General features: G+C 39.0%; 1 long non-coding RNA gene across 1 annotated transcript; it reads right to left on the bottom strand.

The window, feature by feature from the left end:
* Window positions 1-775: 775 nt before the first annotated feature.
* Window positions 776-13,927, bottom strand: LOC121472773. The gene is made up of 3 exons (XR_005983001.1): window positions 12,393-13,927; window positions 12,120-12,206; window positions 776-878 (listed from the first exon to the last, which is right to left on the bottom strand). It is a non-coding gene; the product is annotated as an uncharacterized LOC121472773 (long non-coding RNA).
* Between the last annotated feature and the right edge of the window lie 9,952 nt (window positions 13,928-23,879).

Here is a 23,879-nt window from a genome sequence, read left to right on the forward strand (position 1 = left end):
ATCACTTTCTGTCTTTCTACTTTTATAATACATTTATTAAAACAATTTTTTAAAAAAAACTATTTATTTATTCATGAGAGATATAGAAAGAGAGAGGCAGAGACGTAAGCAGAGGGAGAAGTAGGCTCCTCACAGGGAGCCCAATGTGGAACTCAATCCCGGATCCCGGGATCAGGACTTGAGCTTAAGGCAGATGCTCAACTGCTGAGCCACCCAGGTGTCCCAATAGCGCACTCCTTATAGGGATGTGCTAACTGAAGGCAGAGACACAGGCAGAGGGAGAAGCAGGCTCCATGCAGGGAGCCTGGCTGGGACTCAGATGGGGTCTCCAGGTTCATGCCCTGGGCTGAAGGTGGAGCCAAACTGCCGAGCCACCCGGGCTGCCCACTTTTACATCCTTTTACAATATCTCCATGTTTCAGATGACTCTTGTGAACAGTTGATAGTTGAGCTTTTATTATAAAGCTTGGAAATCTTTGCCTTTAATTGGAACATTTGGTCCATTAACATTAATTTATCACTGTTATCTTGGGTTTGAATCTCTCACTTTATTTATTGCAAGCTTCCTGTTTATGCCAACCAATGTATCTTTCTGTATTCTTTATTTCTTATCTTCTTTTATACTGATTGAATTTTTTCAGTTTCATTTTCCTTTTCTTATAGCTTGTTAAATACTTGTACTAATCTATTGGTGGTATCTTAGTCAATTTCAGCTATTCTAACAAAATACCATAAACTGGGTGGCTTATCAACAGTAGAAATTTATTTCTCACAGATCTGGAGGCTGGAAGATACAGATCATGGTGTCAGCATGGTTGGGTTCTGGTGACAGACCTCTTCTGGGTTGCAGATGGCCAAATTCTCTCCCATATTCTTATCTGGTGGAAAGAGAGAGAGAGAGAAAACAAGCTCTCTCATGACTCTTAGAAGGGCATTAGTCTCATTCATGGTGGCTCTACTCATGACCTCATTTGATTCCAATTACCTCCCAAAGTTCCTATCTCCTGATACAATCCCACTAGGGAGTAGGGATTCAACATAAGAATTTTGGGTCGACACAAACATTCACCCTGGAGATTGGCTGCCGTAAACATTACAACATGTGCCTATAACCTAGCAAAGGTTAGTGTTACTTAATACTTTTTACACTCTTTCTGTACAGTGCAAGGACCTCAGAATATTTGAGCTCTACCTTTTAATTCATATACTATTGTTGTTGCATATCAGTAAAGTTTACAGATATTTAAAATTACCAGACATAATTATTATTGCTTAATGCAGCCAATATCCACTGAATTGTAACCATATATTTACTCTTTTAATTGATCTGTATTCCTCCCTTCATCTCTAAGCTTCCATCTGGGATAATTTTTTTCCTCCTAAAAAACTTCATTTGCTATGGATCTGCTGAATTCTATTATTCTCTGAAAAATTTTCATTTCACCTTTATTCTAAAAGGCTATTATTGCTAGGTATTCTAAAGTGGCAAGATATTTGCAGAAATAATTCTATTGTCTTCTGTCTTTCATTATTCCTATTGAGACAGTAATATGTCTCTCTTTTTCTCCTATCTGCTTTTTAATCTTTTTTTTTTGTCTTTGGTTATCAGCAGTTTTGCTATGATATGTCTAAGTGTGGATTTCTTTGTCCTGCTTGGGATTTATAAGAATTCTTGAATTTATGACTTAATGCCTTTTGTTAGTTTTTTAAAAAAATCAACCAACATATCTTCAAATTTCTCTTTTTAAAAAAAGATTATTTATTTATTTGACACACACACACACACAGAACACAAGCACGGGGAGCAGCAAGCAGAGGGAGAAGGAGAAGCACGTTCTCTGCTGAGCAAGGAGCCCGAAGTAGGGCTTCCTCCAAGGATCCTAGGATCATGACCAGAGCTGAAGGCAGACACTTAACTGACTGAGCCACCCAAATGCCCCATTCAAATATTTCTTCTTTCTCATTCTTTCTATATTCTCCCTCTGAGACTCATGACACATATGTTAGCCCTTTACAATGTATTTTTTTAAAAGATTTATTTATTTATCTGAGAGAGAGAGAGAGAGAGAGAGCAAGCCCGAGGGGGAGGAGCAGAGGGAAAGGGAGAGAAAAACTCAAGCAGACTCCATGCTGAGATGTGTGGGTCTATCTCATGACCCTGAGATCACGACCAGAGCTGAAACTAAGAGGCAGATGCTTAACCAACACTGCCACCCAAAGCACCCCTTCAATGTATTTCAAATGTCCTTAAATCTCCTATATTTTTATGCGTTTGTTCCTTCTTGAATAATTCTGGATATTTCCTTCTATCTTCTTGTTTTACATTGTGTCTAATGCAACTGTTAAACACATGGAGTTCTTACTTTTGGTTACCGTGTATTTTTTTTTTTAGTTCTAAATTTCCATTTGATTATTTTTTTGTAGATTCCAATTATCCACCAAAACTCAGAATCTTGTCTTTTATCCCTTTTATAAGCATTATTATTCTAAAGTCTATGACTAATAATTTTATTTTTTTTAAAGATTTTATTTATTTATTCATTAGAGGCACAGAGAGAGAGAGAGGCAGGGACACAGGCAGAGAGAGAGAGAAGCAGGCTCCCTACAGGGAGCTCATTGTGAGACTCAATTCTGGGGACCCCAGGGTCATGCCCTGGGCCGAAGGCAGACACTCAACTGCTGAGCCACCGAGGTGTCCTGACTAATAATTTTATTATCTAGAACTACCTGGATCTTTTTCTGTTTTCTCTGGTTCTTGTGTGTTTTTCCTTGTCTTCTCATAGTACTTTGTTCTTTTTTATTATGTCCTGGCATTGTATGATGAAAATTAGGGGAAAAAGGCTTATGACAATGTTTTCTTTTTCCAAAGAGGATTTATGTTTCCTTATGGAAGATATCCCAGAGGCACTAGAAATCTGCGGTCATGTTAGTTCAATTTCACGGACTGAAATGACTTGAATTTTGGCTTCAAATTCTTAAAGGGTTAATCTTCCATTTTACCCTTACTCAGAGGATGTTGAGCTTTTAGGGTTTCCAAAGTTTATCAGTGCTTCTTTGGTGACTCTGGAGTCTAATTCTGGTTTCTCTAACTCAAATCAATCTGTTAAAATTTCTGTTCAGTAACTTGGACTCTACCAAACCCTTCTGGAATAAGCAGATACTTTAAGAGTAAAGAGGTCAAAAAAAGAAAAAAAGAGTAAAGAGGTCCAATTTTTGAATTTACCTCTCTTGGTGTCAATCTTTTTTCAAATGTCTCATAATTTCTCATTGCTTCTTAAAAATTATTATTTTATTTTTTTTAGCTCTCCAGTGACTTAGAGCAGATTAAATAAAATATCTAGATTTTCTAGTTGTTCTCTTTAAGAGTGTTGGGTGGACTACTTAGTCCACCATTTCAGTAGCTATTTAATTATCTTAATGTGAAATTGCCCCCCTCTCTGTGCTGTGTAAGAGAACCAAGGAGAAGAATTAGGTCCCAAGCCTGTTCTGTGAGGTTTAAGGTGAATCTAACATCCAGGGACTGGGCAAGACAGTGGCAAGGATTATTACAGCACTTCAAAGGGCAGCAAAATTACGGAAATATTTAAGACCACTGCACTAATTTCTCATTTTTTCATAGATGCCTCTGTTTTTCCTATAATAGAATACAATTCATTTTCAGGCTTTTTTAAACATTTTTTTCTATCCATAACTATAACTATATTTTAAGATGGGTGGTTATTGATAGTAATGAAGACTTTTTCAAATCTATTGAGCACCTGGATAGATTGGATATTCAAGGGAAGAAAAATGGAATAGCTCTACAAAATGGGAGAATTTGGAGTTCTATGTGGCAACAATGATGGAGGGGGTGAGGAGAAATAAGGGGAAAGGTTAAGAAAGAGATGCCAGTGTGATAGAGGTATGAGCTTAGTTGTGTGACACCTGCACCCCTGCCCCCTACATATCGACACCATCCTTCAATCTTCAGTAAAATAAAATAAACTCAACTTTTATAGCAGAAAGAAAAATATGGATTATTTTGTGTCAGTTGACATGAGGTAGGATGAAGGTTTGGAATAGAAAGAAACCCAGAAGAGGGGTTTGGACTTCCATTGTCTGTATGGTGCAGCTTATGTAACCATCATGACTTTTGGGTTACAAGAAGAACTATTTTCCTGGTTGAAATCTCTTTGTGGGAAACTCCTCTCAGTGTAAATGCGGGCCAACTCTGTGTTTCCCTGGGATGATAGAGGCTTTCCTCTCATATCACATTACAGTTCCCACCCCAATCATAGTGATGTGTTACAGCTTGAAATGACCGAAAGCACCATAATCTAGGGGACCTGTGCTCTGTCTCCAATGGTTGTAGGATTGGTTGCCTTACACTTGGAGACTCCGTTTCTTCATCTCTAAAATGGCATTGTATTAGATCATGGTTTGTAATCATCGTCTGAGGAATTCTTGTTAAAATGAGATTCTAAATTGAAGCATTCATACATCAAGTGAACAAAATGAAATCTAGTTGAAGTGGAGGAGTGGGCAGGGGTAGAAATCTCACCTGAAAAAAAAAAAAAAGAAATCTCACATCTGGACATCTCTTCCTTACTTTACAACCCCTAAGGAAGATTGGTAGAGTTTGATAACCAGTAGGCTTGATGGTTGCTTCAGCTCTAGCTGTCTCCTTATACAGAAAAGAATGAATGCCATTTCTCAGCCAACTAAGAACAATAGTAATTTAAGGAAAGATTACTTTTTGAGGTGGGAGATGAAAGGTGAAAAGGAAGCCCACATTTATGGAGGCCTTATTAAGTGCCAGACACAAAGCTAAGAACTTTCCTGGAGTGCCTCAGTTGGTGAAGTGTCTGCCTTGGGCTCAGGTCATGATCCCAGGGTACTGGGAACCAGCCCTGTGTTGGGCTCCCTGCTCCATGGGGAGTCTGCTTCTCCCTCTTCTTCTCTCCCTCCCCCCAGCTCCCAGCTTTCCTTAAGGAAAGTTTTCTAAGGGCTCTGTGGACTTGGTTCTATGCCCAGTGGAGGGAGCACCTGAAGCTCAGAGATATGTGGCTCAATGTAACAATTTTAGCATGTGGCAGGGCTGCATTCTAATCATCAGCCATGGAGGTCGGGGGTAGAAAGTAGGCATCTGGGCAGCCTGAGGGGCTCAGCGGTTTAGCGCCACCTTCAGCCCAGGGCCTGATCCTGGAGACCCGGGATCGAGTCCCACGTCGGGCTTCCTGCATGGAGCCTGCTTCTTCCTCTGCCTGTGTCTCTGCCTCTCTCTTTCTATCTCTCATTAATGAATAAATAAAATCTTAAAAAAAAAGAGAGAGAAATCAGGCATCTTAGTAAAGGAAATACAGGTTTGGGTCCAGGAAAGTGTCATGGGACATTTTGAATGGAGAGACATCTATATAGATATCTTTTTGCTTTCAGAGGTAAACTTGTTATTCTTTTTATTTAGTGTGATATGGGAGACTCCGAAAAGATGCTTCAGCCTGAGGATGTGCCTTTAATTCAGGGTCTAAGTTTTTCCCTGCTTGGTTACCTACACTCACAGCCCTAGCCTAGAGAGCTGGCAAGACACTGTTAATTAGCCACCCCCCAACCTTCTTTTAGTGCTCTAGGGATCAATATGTGGCATTGTCCTATTTCTGAATTACTAACATGCATTCCTATCTTTTCCCAAGAGTTTTAGGGAAAATAATCTCATCGGTTAGAACCCTTGGCATGAATTAAGTGTGCAAGATATTGGACAATTTTTGGAGGGAAGAAAAAAATTACATGGGGATTTCATTATCATTATGCTAATGACTGTCGCTGGTTTTGAGGCAATGTGATACAGTGGCTAGACAGACATAGAATGCCAAGTTCACAGCAATAACAATATTGCTAACAAAACACCATTTAGTAAGTGCTACAGATAATTTTATGTGTCAACTTGACTGGACCATAGAGTGCTCAGCTATTTGGTTAAACATTATTTCTGGGTGTGTCTGTGGGGGGCATTTCTGGATATTAAATTTGAATTGGTAGACTGCCCTCAGCAAATGTGGGTGGGTCCCATTCAATCTATTGAAGACTTGGATAGAATAAACGGCTGAGTAAGAAAGAATTCTTTCCCTTTACCTGTTTTCTAGCCAGGACATTGGCTTCACTGGCTTCCTCTTACACTCAGACTGAACCTGGCTCTCCTGGTTCTCAGGTGTTTGGACTCAGACTGGAACTACATATCCAGCTCTCCGGAGTCTTCAGCTTGCAGATGGTGGGACTTCTCAGCCTCCATGATTGCTTGAGCCAATTCCTTATAATTAATCATATATATGCAGATATGTGATATATGTATCTCCTATTGATTTGTTTTTTCTGGAGAAGCCTAAATACAGTGAGTGATGACTGCATAGTAGGCGCTGCACTAACATGCTGCACATAACATCCTATTCAATACGATCCTCCGCAATCTTATAAATTTGGTCTGGTTATTTCTGTTCTGCAGATGAGGCTTACAGCAGCTAAGTAACTTCAACAAGGCCATATAGCCTAAGGGGGGGTGGTCAGTGAATTTATCTGTGTTAAATGGGAATAATGACACCTTGAAAGACTGTCAGGGGGATTCAATGAGGTGATAGGTGTGAATTATTTGGAACAGGGTAGAAGGCACGGTAGGGATTCAGAAATAGCAGCTTTTGCTATTTCATTTTTACTGTGTTACAAAATTCAGAGGATTTGCAGCTCGTGAAATAGATGTAATTCCTCCAATGTAATATATCAGTAACATCTGAATTTGATCATTTGTTCATCTCCATTAAGCTCCAATGATATTTCATGTTATCCTGGGGAAAGATGTGATTACTGTGACATTTAAAATTCTGCACATCCCAGGGAGAGGGAGGAGGCACACTCCTGGAAACAAGGGAAAACCCTGGTTAGATTGTCATTAGACAACTCCAGGCTGCTGTACTTTAGGAAGCTGAACAGCTGCAAAGGTCACCAGGAGGTGCTTTGTTTCCCAAAAGGTGTTTGGTATTTACTTTCACTCAAGCATGTTCCTTCTGCTCTGATAACCATTGTCATCTTCCATTACAATAAAAGATGTCAGAGGGATTTTTACAGGCATATGGCATTAATTTAGATTTCCCTCTGCAGTCGTAAGAGGGTTTGCAAAAATGAAAACAAAACAAAACAAAGCCCCACTCAGCCATTCATCAATTCATATTTATTGGACAGGGATCATGTACCACACAGCCAGGAGGACAGGATCTCCATTTCGAAATCCGTGGAATGCGCACGCTCTTTGCAGGGTGCTGGCTCCGGTGGTGCTTCACTCTCAATTTCCTCTCCGGTGTTTGGGAAACAGGTCAGAGGACTGTGCAGATTTCCTTGGAAAATATAACAATATCAGCCACATTTTCTTTTCATCGTAATGTTGCTGGGGATTATAACAGCGCTTTCTAGCTGCCAGAGCCTGTTCATGTCCATTCCATGGCTTGCCACAATCCAGTGAGGTAGGCTGGGCAGGTTCGGTTATTTCTTTGTCGTTAGGGGTGAGGGAACCGAAGCTAATTTTGAGCCAGTTGACCAGGGTCTCAGCCGGAGAAGGGGGGCCAGTCTGTGAAAGCTCCCTCCATTCTTATTCCTTGCCCATCTGTCCTTCACACCTTGGGAGCCTTAAAACAATCTGATGATGTTGTTATCTCGCATGTAATCTTTCCATTCCTCATCCTTATCTTTAGGATAATGTCCAAACTTCTTGACATGCTTCTAAGGTCTTTTGAGATCTGGCCATGCTCACTTCTTTAGACTTATTTTAAGACCTTCCCATTGCCCCTACCCTGTTGTCTACCCCCCAAACTATGCTCTGGCTATATTGGACCCCACTATATCACACTCTCTTCTCATCTCCCTGCCATTACTTGGAAAGCTGCCTTACCTTCCCATTCTCCCACATATTGCCTAATACTTGGCAAATTATTGAAATCTCCTTGTAGACATAACTCCCTCCCAGAAACCGGTCCTGATCTCTCTTACCTGTGTTAGATGCCTCCACTATGTGTATCTGTCACACCCTCTTCCTCCCCTCTGCTGGATCTATTCGTCTGCCTCTCCTGCTGGGCTGTAAGCTCTGTGAGAATGTGGACTGTGCACATCCCATCGATGGGCAGCACCTGTGCTAGAGGGCTGTGCTAGAGGGCAGGCAGGCAGGCAAGAATTTTCCATCATGGAATGAATAGTTTGTCTATTCATTCTGATGATATTTTTCAGTTAGCAGATCTCCTCTTGCACAAAAATCAGGAATCTCTAGATTACTCCTTATGCTGGTTATCCTCCATTTGCTCCCTCAGCCCCAGGAAGAAGAGGAGCCTAGTTGGATGTCTCCCTGGGCATCATTTGCTGGGTGTTTTGGGCTGGCTTCCTTCCAGCAATGGGAAGCATCCCCAGCAGAAGGGAGTATGGGAGGAGAGCAGGGTCAGGACACAGCCTCTTCCTTTCTGTCCTTTCTTGCTGTGATATGATGTTCTGATAGTAGCTGCATCCCTGTACCCCTACAGCCTTCTCCACAGTCCAGTTCTCAGGGGTCTCTGGCAATATTTTGTCTTCCCTTATCCCTCAGCCCTAAAGATGGAAATGGCTTCTAGCTGTTGCTGGTTTCTGGGCGCTTCATCATCACTTGCTTGTTTTCTGAATCCTCACCAAATATCTATAAGTAGTGCCTTCAGTTGGACCATCTGTGGTGGCTTCTATGTTCTGTCAGGTTTCTGATAAAGAATTCTACTCGGTACAGGTAAGATTATGATTTTCAAATTCTCTGGGATGGTTTCTGGCCATTTTAGATTTTTGGAGGTAACTCTCAAGACAGCTTCAAATTGCTGCCTTATTATACAGACATAGACAGGAATTTCCAGAAGGCTTGCAATAAAATTTTCTGTCTCTGCCAAACTTTCAGCATTTCCTCTATGAGTATCAGTAGGCGTCTTTAAATCTCAGAAGTCATATTGTTTGAAGCAGATTTGGTGTCTGTATATCTATACAGCTCAGTGATATGGGAGATCTCTGCCCTCTGTTAGGAATGGCTCTGTGGTGCTCCCAAAATTCAGTGTCACTTCTTGTCATTTGACTTAGGTAAAGGTTCTCTTGTAAAGAGATCCACAATCACACAATGTTGTTTAGATGGTAGGGACACTAGTGTGAAGTAAGTTGTAGATGCCATGGGTTTAAGCATCAGGTTTTCCTTTAAGATCCTGTGATCTCATAATTTCTTTTTAATAGAGCAGAAGTTGTATTCTCTAAGAAGAATGTACGAATGGACTGAACTGTGATTTCGGGATATCTGGGATCTACTATAAGTAGGAGAAAGCAGAGCCATTTTCAGATCTGACATACCTTGGCTTAGAATCCAAAACTGAATCACTCTGTAGTCTAGGCCAACCTTAGCAGAACCTGAGGTGCAGGAAAACTGTATGTGTACAACTGTTACCTAGATGAAATGTAGTAAAACTGGACTTAGACAAGAAAATATTTGAAAATCACCTATCTGACAAAGGACTTGCCTCTAGAATGTATAAAGAACTCTCAAAACTCAGTAGCAAGAGAATAAACAACCCAGTTTTTAAAATGGGCAAAAGACTTCAACAGACATCTCATCAAAGAGGATATACAGATGAAAGATAAGCACATGAAATAGTGTTCAACATTATTCGCCATGAGGGGCATGCGAATTTAAACCATGTTCAGACACTACTACATATCCATGAGAAGGGCTAAAATAAAATAATCACAACACCAAGTTCAAGAAGGACATGGCGCAACTGGAACCCTCACATAGCACATGGGAATGTAAAATGGTACAGCCAACTTAGGAAATAGCTTGGAAGTTTCTTTCTTTCTTTCTTTTTTTTTTTTTAGCTTGGAAGTTTCTTGAAAAGATGGGTAGACATGAAAATGTCCCCCCAAAGGTGCTCATGCCCTAATTCCCAGATCCTGTGACAGCACTACTTTCAAAGGCAAAAAAAGGATTTGCAATTTGCAATGTGATTAGGGTCAGGACTTTGAAATGATGATGTTATCCGAGAATATCTGGGTAAACTCAGTCTAATCACATGAGTCCTTGAAAGCATAGAATTTCTTGCTGGGTCAGAGAGAGGTGTGATATAAATAGGACACAACAGGCTCTTGCTGGTTTTGAAGGTGGAGAAAAGGGGCTTCAAGGGGAACTCCTCAGGGAGTAGGGAGCCTAACATGTGGCTTGATTCCATGACCCTGAGATCATTACCTGCACTGAAATTAAGAGTTGGATGCTTAACTGACTGAGCCACCCAGGCATCCCCAAGGGGTTCTTTTCTAGAGCTTCCAGAAAGGAATGCAGCCCTGCTAATAGCTTGGATTTAGCCTGTTAAGACCCATGCTGGGCTTCTGACCTATAAAACTGTGAGATAATAATGCATTGGTACTGTTTAAGCCATTACATTTGTAGTGATTTGTTATGGCAGCAATAGAAAACTATTGCATCACATGGTGAAGCAATGCTGCTTCCAGGTACCTCTAGAGAAGTAGATACTTATGTTTACACAAAAACCAAGACACAAATTTTAGATCATGTTTTTTTTTTAAACCATAATTGAAAAACAAACACCAATATATGAATGTTTATAGCAGCTCTATTTGAGATAACCCAAACTTAGAAGCAAACCAAATGTCTGTCAATGCGTGGATAGATAAACAAACTGTGGTACTTCCATACAGTGGAATGCTCATGGGTAGTGAACATGACCAAACTACTGGTATATATCACAGACTGGATGACTCTCAAAGGCTGAGTGAGAGAAACCAGTCTCAGAATGTTATACACTGGATGACTATTCACATATCCTCAAAAAGACAAAACTGTGGTTATGGAGAATGGAGCCATGATTGCCAGAATATTCAATGTGTCTAAGAGAGGATGGCAGGAGGGAGTTTGTGCAGTGATAAAACTTCTATACCTTCATTATGGTGTTGCTCAAATCTATCTACATGTGTGTTAAAAATTCATAGAACTGTCTAGCCCCCCAAGAAAGTCAATTCCCTGTATGATTATTTTTAAAATATTAAATAAACCCAAACTATTACAACCTAATAACAAAAGGAAAAACTGAAATAAAACTTATTGGCTGACACAACTTTCTGCCTTGTGGTATAGGAATTTCCAGTCCTAGGGAATGGACCATGCACATAGCTGGGAGAGGAGACAGTCACTTTTTTTTTCTTTGTGCCCTGGGTGCCCCTCAACATCTAACAGTGGAAGCAGTTCTAGCTGGGGTTCTGGACACTTACCCAAGATTTTCTTTCCTCCATGAAAGGAGGGATTGGCTTACAGAAGCTCTATAGTCCTTCAGAGTGGGGGACTCATTTCAGCTTCTTGTCACTAGTACAGGTTCACCGACCACCCTGGCTTGCCCAGGACTGAGGAGGGGTTCCCAGTTTGTGGGACCTCTAGTTTTAAAACCAGGAAAGTCCCAGGGTAAATCAGGACTAGTTGGTAACCCTAACATGACTTGGGAAAGTCATATAACTTATCTGAGCCTCCTTTTTTTCATATATGAAATAGAAAGAATGTTTACCCTGACTACTTTACTAGGTATTGCGAGATGCTAACTTTAAATCGTAACATCTATGTAAGTGTGAGTGAGTTTGGTGACATTATTACTAACCACCACCACCACAACAAAAACTATGGGATTTAGGAGCAGTCTTAAAATGTGCAAAAAGGGGAGGTGTTACTAAAGGAGATCATGCAGTTGGAAGATATGTGTATGTGTGCCTGATTGTAAGCATTGTTGAGGTTGCAGTTTCAATTTTGAAACTATCAAAGTATATGCACCCAAGAATGTAACTTTTGTTTTTGGCAGCCTGTTACCTGGGAGGTTTTAGTTACCTGGATCCCATGACAGGCCAGGGAAATGATTTTCAACATTGTTATATTGTAGAATCACCAGGAGATCTTTAACAGACAGGTACCTGGATCCTACTCCCAGAGATCCAGATATAATGGGTGTGGGGTTAGGCTAGGCTTTGTAATTTTAAAAATCTCCCTGAGTGATTCTAATGTGCAACTGTGAGCCTCTTGATATATCAGGGCTGGGCATTTGCTCATTTGTACTCACAGTCTAATGAGCTCATTCCATGAGAGAAGAGTCAGGTATGCCTCCAAGAGACGTGACTTCTGATCTTCATAGGACAAGAACTCACATCTACAAAAAATGACCAGCAGTCACTCAAGGTAGTTAATACTGTGATTATGACTGTTTTTCTAATTTAAAGGGGTCAATTCTGGATCTGTGGCGGGGGGTGGAGGGTGGGTATATTCATTTGCTAGGACTGCTGGAACAAAGTACCACAAGTACCACAAACTGGTGGCTTAAACAACAGAAACTTACTATCTCACAGTGCTGTTGGCTAGAGGCAAGGGATTGTGGTGTTGGCAGAGCCAGACTCCTTCTGAAGGCACCAGAAAAGGTTCTATTCCAGGCCTCTCTCCTAGCTTCAGGTAGATTCTTGGCTTGTGGTCATATAATACACATATAACTTGGTCATATAACACCACCAATTTCCAGCTGGTGTTCTCCCTGTATACAATTGTTTTTGTTGTTGTTTCCACAATAATCAATATAATTATGAAGAATACAGGTCAGGTCTCATTCATACCATAGACCAAATATTCATTCTTCCAGCCCCATAATATGACAAATTTTCACTAGACTGTATACAGAGTTTTAAAGGAAAATTCTCCTAGAAAATATAAGGGAAAATAAATATAATTAAATCAGATATACTTTTTTCCCCACATACATAATATTACTAACATTTATTTTTTCTTATAAGAGACGTGTACTGTAGAAAATCTTTGATGTGCAGAAAAATATAATGAATAAAATAATTATCACTAATAATGTCATCTAACATTTTCCTAAGGTTCTTATAGTATTTATATATAAAATACTGTTGGTATCATACTGTATACAGAATTCTATTTTATTTTGTTTTCATTTACTGTTATATTGGGATACTTTTCCTGAGTCATTAAATATTATTAAACATTTTCCATCATGTTAGATACCATATATTGTTTAGACATTCTCCTACTTTGAGGCATAAAAGTATTTATTATCATTTTAAATAATGCTTCAGGAAAACTTTCAATGTAAGATATTTTTTTTTTGGTCAAAAATTGTGATCAATTTTAAGGATAAATTCATAGTAGAACTAAGGGTCAAAATATATGAATATTTTTAAGGCTCTCAACAGATATTCCAAGAATGCTTTCCAGGAAGTTTGTAGTGATTTATATGCCCTGAGAATACTTGAGAATATTTAATGTCATGTATCCTAACATAGAATATTATTGTGTTTTTAAAATACTTTCTTAAAAAAAGTAGTATCTTAGGTAAGTTCTCAAGTAAGTGATCAATAATTCTAAGGAAGCCTTATATCACAGGATGGGGAGTTTGTTTCCAATCTCCTTGAAATTGGCAGGAAAGAAAACACTGGAAAAGACTATTGAGGGAGTTTGGATTGTCCACTAAAGCCTTAAAGATTCACTTCACAGAGTAAATAATACAGAATTATGTGCCCTGGATCATTTACATTTGACTCTTGTCAATGTGGGGGTACAAATCATTTGATCTCCTTCAAGTATTTTCTGTTAGCATTTTTAGGAATAGCTTTTAAAATCATTCTGATTGAATTAAATAATTTTTCCAAAAGGACATTTTGTTTTAATTTGTTAAGGCATTTCATCTTTAACTCAATTTTAGGGTTGGGATGATCCAGGAACAAAGAAATTTAACACTCTATTTCATTGATTCTAAGACACCCATTTTTCATTTAAATGTCTTTGAAACTAGGATGTATAACACACTTTTTGTACCCCAGATCCCTCTACCACTTTTTTCCTCCTCTACCATTCTTTTTTTGTTTTAATTTTTATTTATTTATGATAGTCACACACACAGAGAGAGAAAGAGAGAGAGAGAGAGAGAGAGAGAGAGACAGGCAGAGGGAGAAGCAGGCTCCATGCACCGGGAGCCCGACTTGGGATTTGATCCCGGGTCTCCAGGATCGCGCCCTGGGCCAAAGGCAGGCGCTAAACTGCTACGCTACCCAGGGATCCCCCTCCTCTACCATTCTTGTGAACATTAGCCTGTGGGCTTTCACTTCTGATACCCAGCACCTGCATCTCTTTGTTGGAGGGCTGTAGGAAACTATATTTCTATACAGAACTAGAAGTGCCTGGTAATGTACATCTCCCTCCTACGCCTCCCATGCTAAACCAATGACAGATGGTACAGGGAGATAAATACTGCGCACTCCCTGGCCTCTGACTTGCACAACTGAGATAGGATTTACACTTTCTCCAGAATCACCTGTGGGGCTGAATTTACATGCCCTCCAAATCCCTATAGTGGGTTTTGCTAGACATCACACACTTGTGGGGGTTTCCCCCTCTTTTTATGTTCATCTTATTTCTCTATTTCCCTACTGTTTCTTCTTCCTAATTCACAGACTTCCTCATCTCAGGGGAACTGAACATCTTACAAGATATGTTCTGTTGGCCAGGCAATCATAACGATACAGTCATCTTTGCCCATGCATGCATAGGCTTGGTTGTTTCTCCTATGGCATGAATGAACCATTACACCTTCACTTTTCAGTGAATAGAGCATTTAAGGACTATTTAAGGAAGGAATGTGCATCTTGATTGCTGTCAAAAAATCTTGTACTGAATCCTTTTGAAGAGATAAAAAGTGCCAGCATCAAAACTGCAGAATAGATGTCAAAGACTAGGGAGAAAATCCTAAAGACAGGAGTGGACTATTCCTTTAGGAAATGCTTCATTTTGATCATAGAAAGGATGTTATTGTGAAAACATGTGGATAACAACTGTGATTCAAAAAGGAGATTCAGAAGAGTTCCATTCTGAATATCCAGAAGTTTTAGAAATATCACAATTTATTTGTGTTTAATTTTCCTTTCTATATATACATGATAAAAATCTATGTTCAAACAGCTCTTAGATTTACTTAAAGGGGACATAGAACAAAAATTCTATTCTACTAGCAAATACTATGTCATATTTTAATGCCTTTTTTCATTCTTAGTGATACATAAAATAATGGCAAGTCTTATGATGGATAGAGACTTAAGTTTGATGAAATAATAGTCAAGAATATGCTACTTGAAACAGAAGGAATATAATCAATGAACAATCTTGACAATTTTGAGAAAACAGATTATTTCACAGACTTCTCATCTTCTTTGATTCACAGTAGGAGATCCATTGGTGAGTGAGGACCACCAGTTGGTTCATATTCTTGAAGTTTTGCAACTTTAGTCTACTAAATATTTCATGTTCTTCCAAAGTGTGTGTATATGTATACATGTGGTACATATATGCACATGAGGTATGTACACACACACTTATATACACACACATTTCTTTCAGATTTTTCTTAAATGGAGCACAACACTTTTACCATTGAGAGAAGTAATTCATGCATTTGGTTTGCTGCCAGTTTTTAATTTTATTTATTTTTGTAGGGATCACAAAACTATATATAACTCATGTGATTCCCCACACAAAAATAAAACAGCTGGCATTAGATTAAATGTATTGATTACTTCCCTGAATGGTAAAACTGCTCAGTATAGAGAAATAGGATCTGCCTACCAACATCATTCCATATTCCATTCAAATAAATATTTGACCTGGACTGTCTATAAGCCAAGGTAAGTCCTTTATCCACCCCATTTGTTTTGTTTTCCTGTTTTCCCTTCCTGTATTTTGCTGATGAAAGATGGATTTCTCCATTGTGAAACAGCAACAGTCAAGCAATTCCAGAGGGACTTAGTTATAGATGGGATAATTTCTGCACTTTCAGAGTACTGTGGCAACACATAGCTCCCTTGTGCCAAATCAATTCTTCAGCAACATGATTAATTAACCTATAAGAACAAAAGTTTGAATGCTATTGCCTTGAAATGCACTAACCTTGTATTTTACTTTTAGGTTTTTTTCTACCCCTCCATGCCAAAATCATTCTGTTGTATTTTTTCAAAACTTTGGGCAAATCAACAATGAGTATGTGCTTTACAATCCTTCCACTGCATTTATACTGAGAGTTTTATGGCCAAATTGAGGCAACATACACTTTCTTCTTCAGCAAATCCATTACATTGTTCCAACATTAGCAGAACTAGCTAGTGTAGACAGGCCTAAACTCCTACCTCATTTTCTTTTTTCATTCACTTTGTCTTTCTCTGCTAGAAGCAGGAAACAGCTAAACGAGTTTTTGAAAACGATAAATTACTTTAAAAATGTATTCTGTAATCATTTATTGATTACTGTACCATGTCTTGTGGGAGGGATAAAAAAATAACATGGACTTTGATTTACGAGGCTCAAAGCCTAATAGGAGAGATACATGCCTCCTTTTGCTGCCCAAATTAATTGCAAATATAGTGTAATGAAGGCTTTATTAAAAGGTTTGCAGCTAGAGGGAGGATGGAGTGGGATTTTAGAGAGTGACTCCTCCTAGCTAACATTTCCCCCTCCAGGGTTCTAGATAAAAACACCCCAGTGCACCAAATAGACAAATAAGAGTTTGAGCCAGTCTTTTGTCTTCCCATTTTCCTCCCAATCATATCTGATTGACCTCCTCTACCTGTTGGTGGTAAGCAGGACAGCTGTAGTGAGAGAGACTCATTGGCTTTAACCAGAGCTCTGATTTCAATTACCACATGGAGAAAGAAAGCACAAGAGAGTAGGTAGGATCAGATTTCAAGCCTTTAAGACTAGAGCAACCCAGTATATGGTATAAAAATAAATTAGTAAATAAATGTAGTAACACAGTGCACATCTGGACAGACAGGTCAGCAACTTCTCTTGGTGTGGAAGTCATTGGTGTACCATTCCCAAGTGGGAAGAGGGGCCAGAGGCATATGAAAAAATGTAGAGGTAGCATCCAGAGAGTACTGGTGCTGGGCATGGGGAAGGCAACATGTGCCAAGATTTTCAAGGAAGAGGTGAACAGAAAATGCACCTTGAAAGATAGTAAGGAATCTGATGAGGAAATGAGGCTGGAGAGAAGGTGGAAAGGGTCAGATAATGCCAGGTGCTAAGGGAACTACTGTAGCAAGGGTCCAAAAGAATTGGATATGTGCTTCAGAAAGATAATTTTGACAGAAATGTGATGGGGTGGGCATGTTGATGGGGACAGGTGTGCTAGAGAAGCAAGAAGGTACAGTGCCTACATTGCTATTATCCAGGTAAATGGCAAAGAGCTGAAAACCAAATAGACAGTGTTTGCATGGAACAAAGGAAAGGGAATATATTTAAGAATGTTCTAGAAGTAGTACCTGTCTTATTCTTTATTCCAGATTCTCCAAGTGTAGAAGTCATTGCCTGAGAGGGCAGAGGCAGAGGAAGGCCAAGATTCTTACTATAAAGGAGTTTCCTCCATGAGGAAGGAAACATCAGGAGTAGAGAATTAATGACTTTGAACAACACTAACGTCAGCCAACTTGCAGTTCCCTCTGTTCTTTGGGGTCATTGCTAGACTCCAGGAGGTTTATCTAGTGCCGAGGCACTCTAAGTCTGGATGGCTTGATGCACTGTCTGAACTCGGTTTCACTGAGAGGCCATGTGGATTGAATGGAAAAAATCCTCACTCAGGTTCCTGCTACTCCTGTGAACCTTTTGGTTTCACAGAAACCAATCTGATCTTCCATGCTGGACTACATTGGACTAGAGGAAGCTCAGTGAAGATGTTCAAGGCTCCATCTGCCTAGACACACAATGCAGTCATTTCCATCCTAGGGACAGTTAGGAATGGTTCTCCTCTGCTTTCAAAACTAACAAATATAACTGGGGTTTTGCTTCTCTCAGAAAGTGGCCCAGGATGTGGAGCCCAGGCCCTTTCTCTGAGTTCCACCAAAATTTGTGATCTTTCTTCCCTCCCACACCCATGAGAATTATTTCCTAGAAAGGAGTAGGAAAGCCTTACTCTTCCTCCTCATGTACACCCACAAAACTTTGATCTAAATCACAACTCCTTTCAGTTCCCTAAGGAACCAGACTTTTGAAACTCAAAAGAGCATGTGCTAATCTCACACCCTTTTCTTGAGGCAAGAACATTAAATGGCCTAAAAGTTCAAATATGTGATAAAAAAAGAGGGAGAAAGAAAATAAATGGGAAAAGCTTTGGTTAATTTCAGTTGAACTTCCTTTGTAGAAAATATAATCACATGGGGGCTAGGATCCTGTCTGTTTTGCACTGCATCTCTAGTAGTTAGCAAAGTATCTGGCATCTAATAGCACTTAAGTTTTTAAGAATATAAATTAATACAAATGCATAAGAGTTAAACTGGAGACTAAGCCTTGGTTATGGAGAGTACATTATACATTCAATTTGGCAAATATGAATTGTACACCTACTATGCGACAGCCACTGTGCGAAATCCTCCTTGATGGTGCTAGATCCTTCCTATAGTATGAACAAGGAAAGAAATCCCTGCCTACATGGAGCGTCCTCTCAGTGTTAATAAGGAAGACAATAAACAAACGGATCATTAAAAATTGATAAGTAATGGAGAAGAAATAAACAAAGTGAAGTAACAGAGAATAATTTAGTGATGTGGGAGTAGGGGTTGGGGGGGAGTGGGCAATGAGAGCTATTAATCTGATTGCACTTTCACTCACACTATCCCGACCCCTGAAAGTAAAACTCAAACTTAAAAAAATTAATGAAAGTAGTATTAGTTAAACATAAAGTCATATGAAGAAAGCACACACAGTATTTCATGTAACATTTACATAATCATCATGCAGGCACAATAATACCACATGTGGATAGTTGTGGTTAAAACATCTTGGGTATTTTATTTCTCAAGTTAAGTTTCCATGGGCATATTCTGTTTAAAGTTCATCTCCTTAAAAGCTATGTACAATAGAGTATGTAAGTTGTTTTAATGGTAGTTCAGTTCTTTCTGTTCTGTAGATGGTAAGATTCAAGTTTTTTGGCCCCTGAAAAAGGTGCATTTCACTTTAGCAGAGAAAATGAAAATGTCCATTCCCTCCTCAGAAAAAGGATAATATTTTCTAATTTTGCAAACACTTTATGGAGGTATCATTTGATTCTGTATTTTTACAGCTGCTTAGCATTTATTATTGGAGAGCCCCTTCTCACAGTATGTTTCTCTTTCATTTCAAATCAAGGGGTGTTAATATTATTTTGGAATTATTTGAATTTGAGAAAGTGATAAAGGGCGTCTCTTCAGGGGTTCTTACTAAACAAATCTCTGACTTTTTACTCCTTTAAGGAAAAATAAAGGAGTTTTGAGGAAAAAAGAAAGAAAGAGGCTTTAGATTATGAGTTTCTTGTTTTGGGAATCAGAACTATTTGGTGTGGTAACTTTAAGACCCTGCATCTGGTCTGGCATTTGGCAGGTGCTCAGGAAATGGTTGCTGAGTTAAACTGGTTTGAGAAGAGTCAGAGGATTGCCCTCCTCCTTATACAGATGGGGAAACCAAGGCTCAAAGATGTGTTTGCATTGTGTTTTGCACTTTACTAAGGGCTTTCACCCAACTTAGCTCACTTACAAAGTGGGTTCTCACCAGCATTATATATAAAGTAGGAAATGTCAAAAAAAAAAGAGGAGAGTAATGATGTGTTCCACAGATAGTGAATTAGTCACTGCCAGGCTCCCCTTTATATAGTGAGACATTCTCTGTTGCTAAGGGACAACTAAAACCTAATGACGAAAAACAAATTCAGGTCTTTAGTGATAAAAAGAGGATTACTCTTCTAAGGGCAAAAATGACCAGAAAACTTATTGGCAGTCTTTGCCCTAAAAAAAGTCCTATAATACACAGAACACAAACTCACACACTATGTAAATTGGTCCTATTTTAATGGAGAAGAATTTCTGAATATCTACCAGAATTAAAATGAACAAAATTTTGATAGAGTAATTAGTTTTCATGAATGTATTCTCATTATATAGACCTACCGGCACAAGAGTGCGCGTATATATGAAGAGGAGTTAATGAATGTAAGAATATTCACTGTGACATTGTTTTTAACAGAAGACAACTTACTGTTCATCAACAGACTGATTGATGGCTGCTGAAACTATGAGTTATCTGGGTAGTGATATTTACTCAGACATCTGAAATACAACCATCTATGTACTGACATGAAAAAGTGACCACAATAAATTATGTCAAAAGCAAGCTGCTTAATAGTACCGATTAACTTTGAGTAAACATACTCATCAAGGTATTTATGAGGACTATGTCTGAAAAGTGAGATGAACTTTTTTTTTTTACTGTATACAATCCATACTACTTGATTTTTCAATGGAAATAGATTATTTTTAAAATCCAAAAGTTAAAGGGAAGCTGCTCCAACTCTGTCCACCTGAAAAACTTTTCGCTTTTTAACCAAGAACAAGAAAACCCAGGAAATGGTTATTTTGTCCTACTTTGCTATATTACCTCACATAGTGCTTGGCATAGTGTTGGTACTCAGTAAGTACTCCTGAGAATAAAGGAGTAAGGGTGACCAACCCTAATCACTCTTTCATGAAGTGAGGTGGAAGGACATAACGACATTGAGATTTTTCTAATCCTAAAATCTGAGCCAGTGGGTCAACAGAGAAGTTTATCACATCAATAGGGTTGATTTATATTAAAGAAAGACTGGCTATATAAACGTTAACTCACCAAAAAAAAATTATCTGGGGGTTCTATTTGCTTTGGATAAGGACTTTTAATGAGTCCTCACCATGTTTCGTTGAGTGTCTCTTGGGGCATTGAGAGGTCATAGAAGCATAAAGAGGAAGAAATCTTAGTGCCAATTCAGACCCTGAACCTCCTCAATACCAGTCTCATAATAAGGAGTTCAGATTGAACACTTCCTAGGACAGTGCTTTCACTTCCTCCAGGGGAGTTCTTTCCTGATGAGCTCTAAATTCCAGAAAGTTCCTTATTGCACTGAGCTGGAATCTGCCCCTTTGAAAACCTGACCCACAGACCCTAGCTGTGCCCCTAGTATCACACACAATGGATCTAAGCAGCTCTGCAGAGTAGATTAAGAGAACAGGCTATGGCCAGACCTGCCTTGAACCCTACCTTCACATGTAGGTGTTCTGTGACCCTTAGGCAAAGATTAGCAACTCTCTCTAATCCTAAATTTCTTCTTTACAAAGTGGGAATGATTATAGTTTCTACCTCATGGGATTGTTTTAAGAAGATAATAAAGTAATCTCTGCAAACTGCCCATCACAATGTATGGCACAAAATCCTCAACAAAGAATATCATTATAATTTTCATCGGCTTTTTCCACGATGTATTCCATGAGGAAGCAAGGAAGAAAGTAGCACAAAAGAGCAAAGTTAACATATGAGGTGTCAGTAAAATGCATGCCTGAGGACCTTGATTTCAAGTGATTCTAATATCTCCTCTGTGTTTTCTTCACTTAGAAACAAATTAGAAAAACACTCCCAGTAGAGGGAGGGAAATTTCATACTGTCAATTTAGCAACAACAAAAAGTATGTACTTCCACAATTACAGACACTAACTTATAAAAGTAAACTTCAGGTGTTTGAGAATCTCACTCACCTCTGGGGGACACAAGGAAAGAGCTCCCTCAGGGACTTCTCTCAATACTTGTCTCCCTGAAGCTTGCTAATATTCACATAGCTGTCAGGAGAAGCTTGAGTCTTCTTCAGCCATTCTGAAACTTTTCTTGGGGCTAATGACTGCCTATCAGCCTGGATTTGACTTTATGTTATCATTCAAGATGTAAATTATAAATCCTATATATATTCAGGAGTGAATGGGTGAGCACAACACAGACCTGTATTTACAATATACATCTATATTACGTGCCATATGAAACTTAGTAGACTAGGAGACTTTAGGATCTAGGTCCCATCTTGACCTGGCAACTAACATACTCTGTGACCTCTTAGGATCTCAGTTTACTCATCTATTAAGATGGTTATAGGTTTGCACAGCTGGGCTAGGTGCTGCTTTTTTTTTTTTTTTTTTTTAAGGCGCTGCTTTAATTGGGCTTCAGGCTTCTCTTGTTTCAATCAGAGCAGCAATAGTAAAACAAAACAAAACAAAACAAAAACTAGTCCATATATTGGGATTCTAAGAATTCATTTAACAAATGAGTCTTTTTTTCCCCCCAAAGATGTTTGAAAATCACTGAGTCATGTAATCCTGAAGATTGGGGTTCCTTTCTCCTACTTGTTTTTCAGAGGTGGAGAGGGAGTGAGGAGGATGAAGGGAGTGACAAACAGTAACTTCTCGGTCCTATCAGAGATGGTTGGGGAGCAGGGTATTCTGATTAATTAATGATTCTTACTTTCTTCCTAAGCCTATTACCTAATTATATCATAATATTGAATATGAATAAATCCCTTTTTATCATTCAGTTGGTATCTAACTAATGCCTAGGACTTTTAAAATGACTTCTTTATTCTACCCCAACCCCCAGCCCCAGGTTTAAATCATTAAGCTGAGAGAAAATCTTTAGCCCTCTAAGTCAACAGCTCATTTCTTCCAGGAACTGTCTAGTGGCATCCTTACAGCAAAATAGCAGAAGATGAAAAGTGTAAGCAGTTTAGAGGGTGATATCAGCAATCATGAGACCAGTCTTGAACTCACAGCAGGAGAGTTCACGGATGTCTTGATAGCAGAGGAGATTCCAGATGCTCCTCTTTTCATCAGCTCCCCATAAATGTTCCCTCTGGCAAGGGCAGCCTAAGCAGGGCAGCCCCCTATTGTGGGCCACTCCCTTTACTTTATAAAAACATGAGCTGCTCAAAGAAGCCTGTTGAAAAGGCATCATAGAACCATGCCCTGGTGACTTGGTGAATGTTTGGGGTGAGGGCACAGGGATTAGAGGAGAATAGTGGGGTTGTGTGTGTGTGGGGGCCCTGACTGAAGAGGTGTCTCCTGAATCTCCAAGGCCACTGGAGTGCACAGCTGTGGAGCTCAGCTGTATCAACAAAGCCACGGTGGCCTTCATGTTGGGCTGCGATCTCCCTCTGTAGGGACAGCGGGGTGCAATGGAAAGGGGGCTGGATGTGGAATCAGAAGACAGGTGTGAATCTCAGCTTCAGAATAAGGTGCTTCATTTCTTTGAACCACTATTTCCCTAACTGAAAACAAGAATAAAAATACCCACTGGTTCTGCCTCACAGGCATGTTGCATGGTTTAAATAAAACAGGGTCTGAAAAGCATTTTGTAAATTAGAGAGCCCCATGAACATATAAACTATATTCTGTAGCCTATGAGATAGTTATCCAAATGTGATCTTTAAGAAACCCTGAAAGGCTTGCTCAAATCACTTTCCTAAGATACTAATATAAAAAGTTAGTGGCTTATCAAATAAATGAAGTGCTTCACTGTGTTCACATAATTTTCCAGTAAGTCTTAATTATAAAAACCACTGTATGTGATACTCTATAAAGAACTATATATAAAATTACAAATCTAATTATATATGAAAAAATATACATATTATAAAATCTAATTATATATGATTCAAAAAACACAACTAGATTATTCTTAAACAACTACTATAGTGGCAATTGATCTTATAAGTGTATACACTTACATCAAAAAGTTTTACCGAAAAAAAAAAAAGTTTTACCGTACTGTATGTTCTCACTCATATGTGGAATTTAAGAAACAAACCAAACAAGCAAGAGGAAAAGAGACAAAAAAATCAGACTCTTGAGTACAGAGAACAAGATGGTGGTTGCCAGAGGGGAGGTGGGTGGGGGGGATGAACAAAATAGATAAAGGGGATTAAGAGTACCTTCATCATGATGAACACTGAGTATTG

The sequence above is a fragment of the Vulpes lagopus genome, chromosome 12 (assembly GCF_018345385.1).
Source record: "Vulpes lagopus strain Blue_001 chromosome 12, ASM1834538v1, whole genome shotgun sequence".
Taxonomy (NCBI): Eukaryota; Metazoa; Chordata; class Mammalia; order Carnivora; family Canidae; genus Vulpes; species Vulpes lagopus.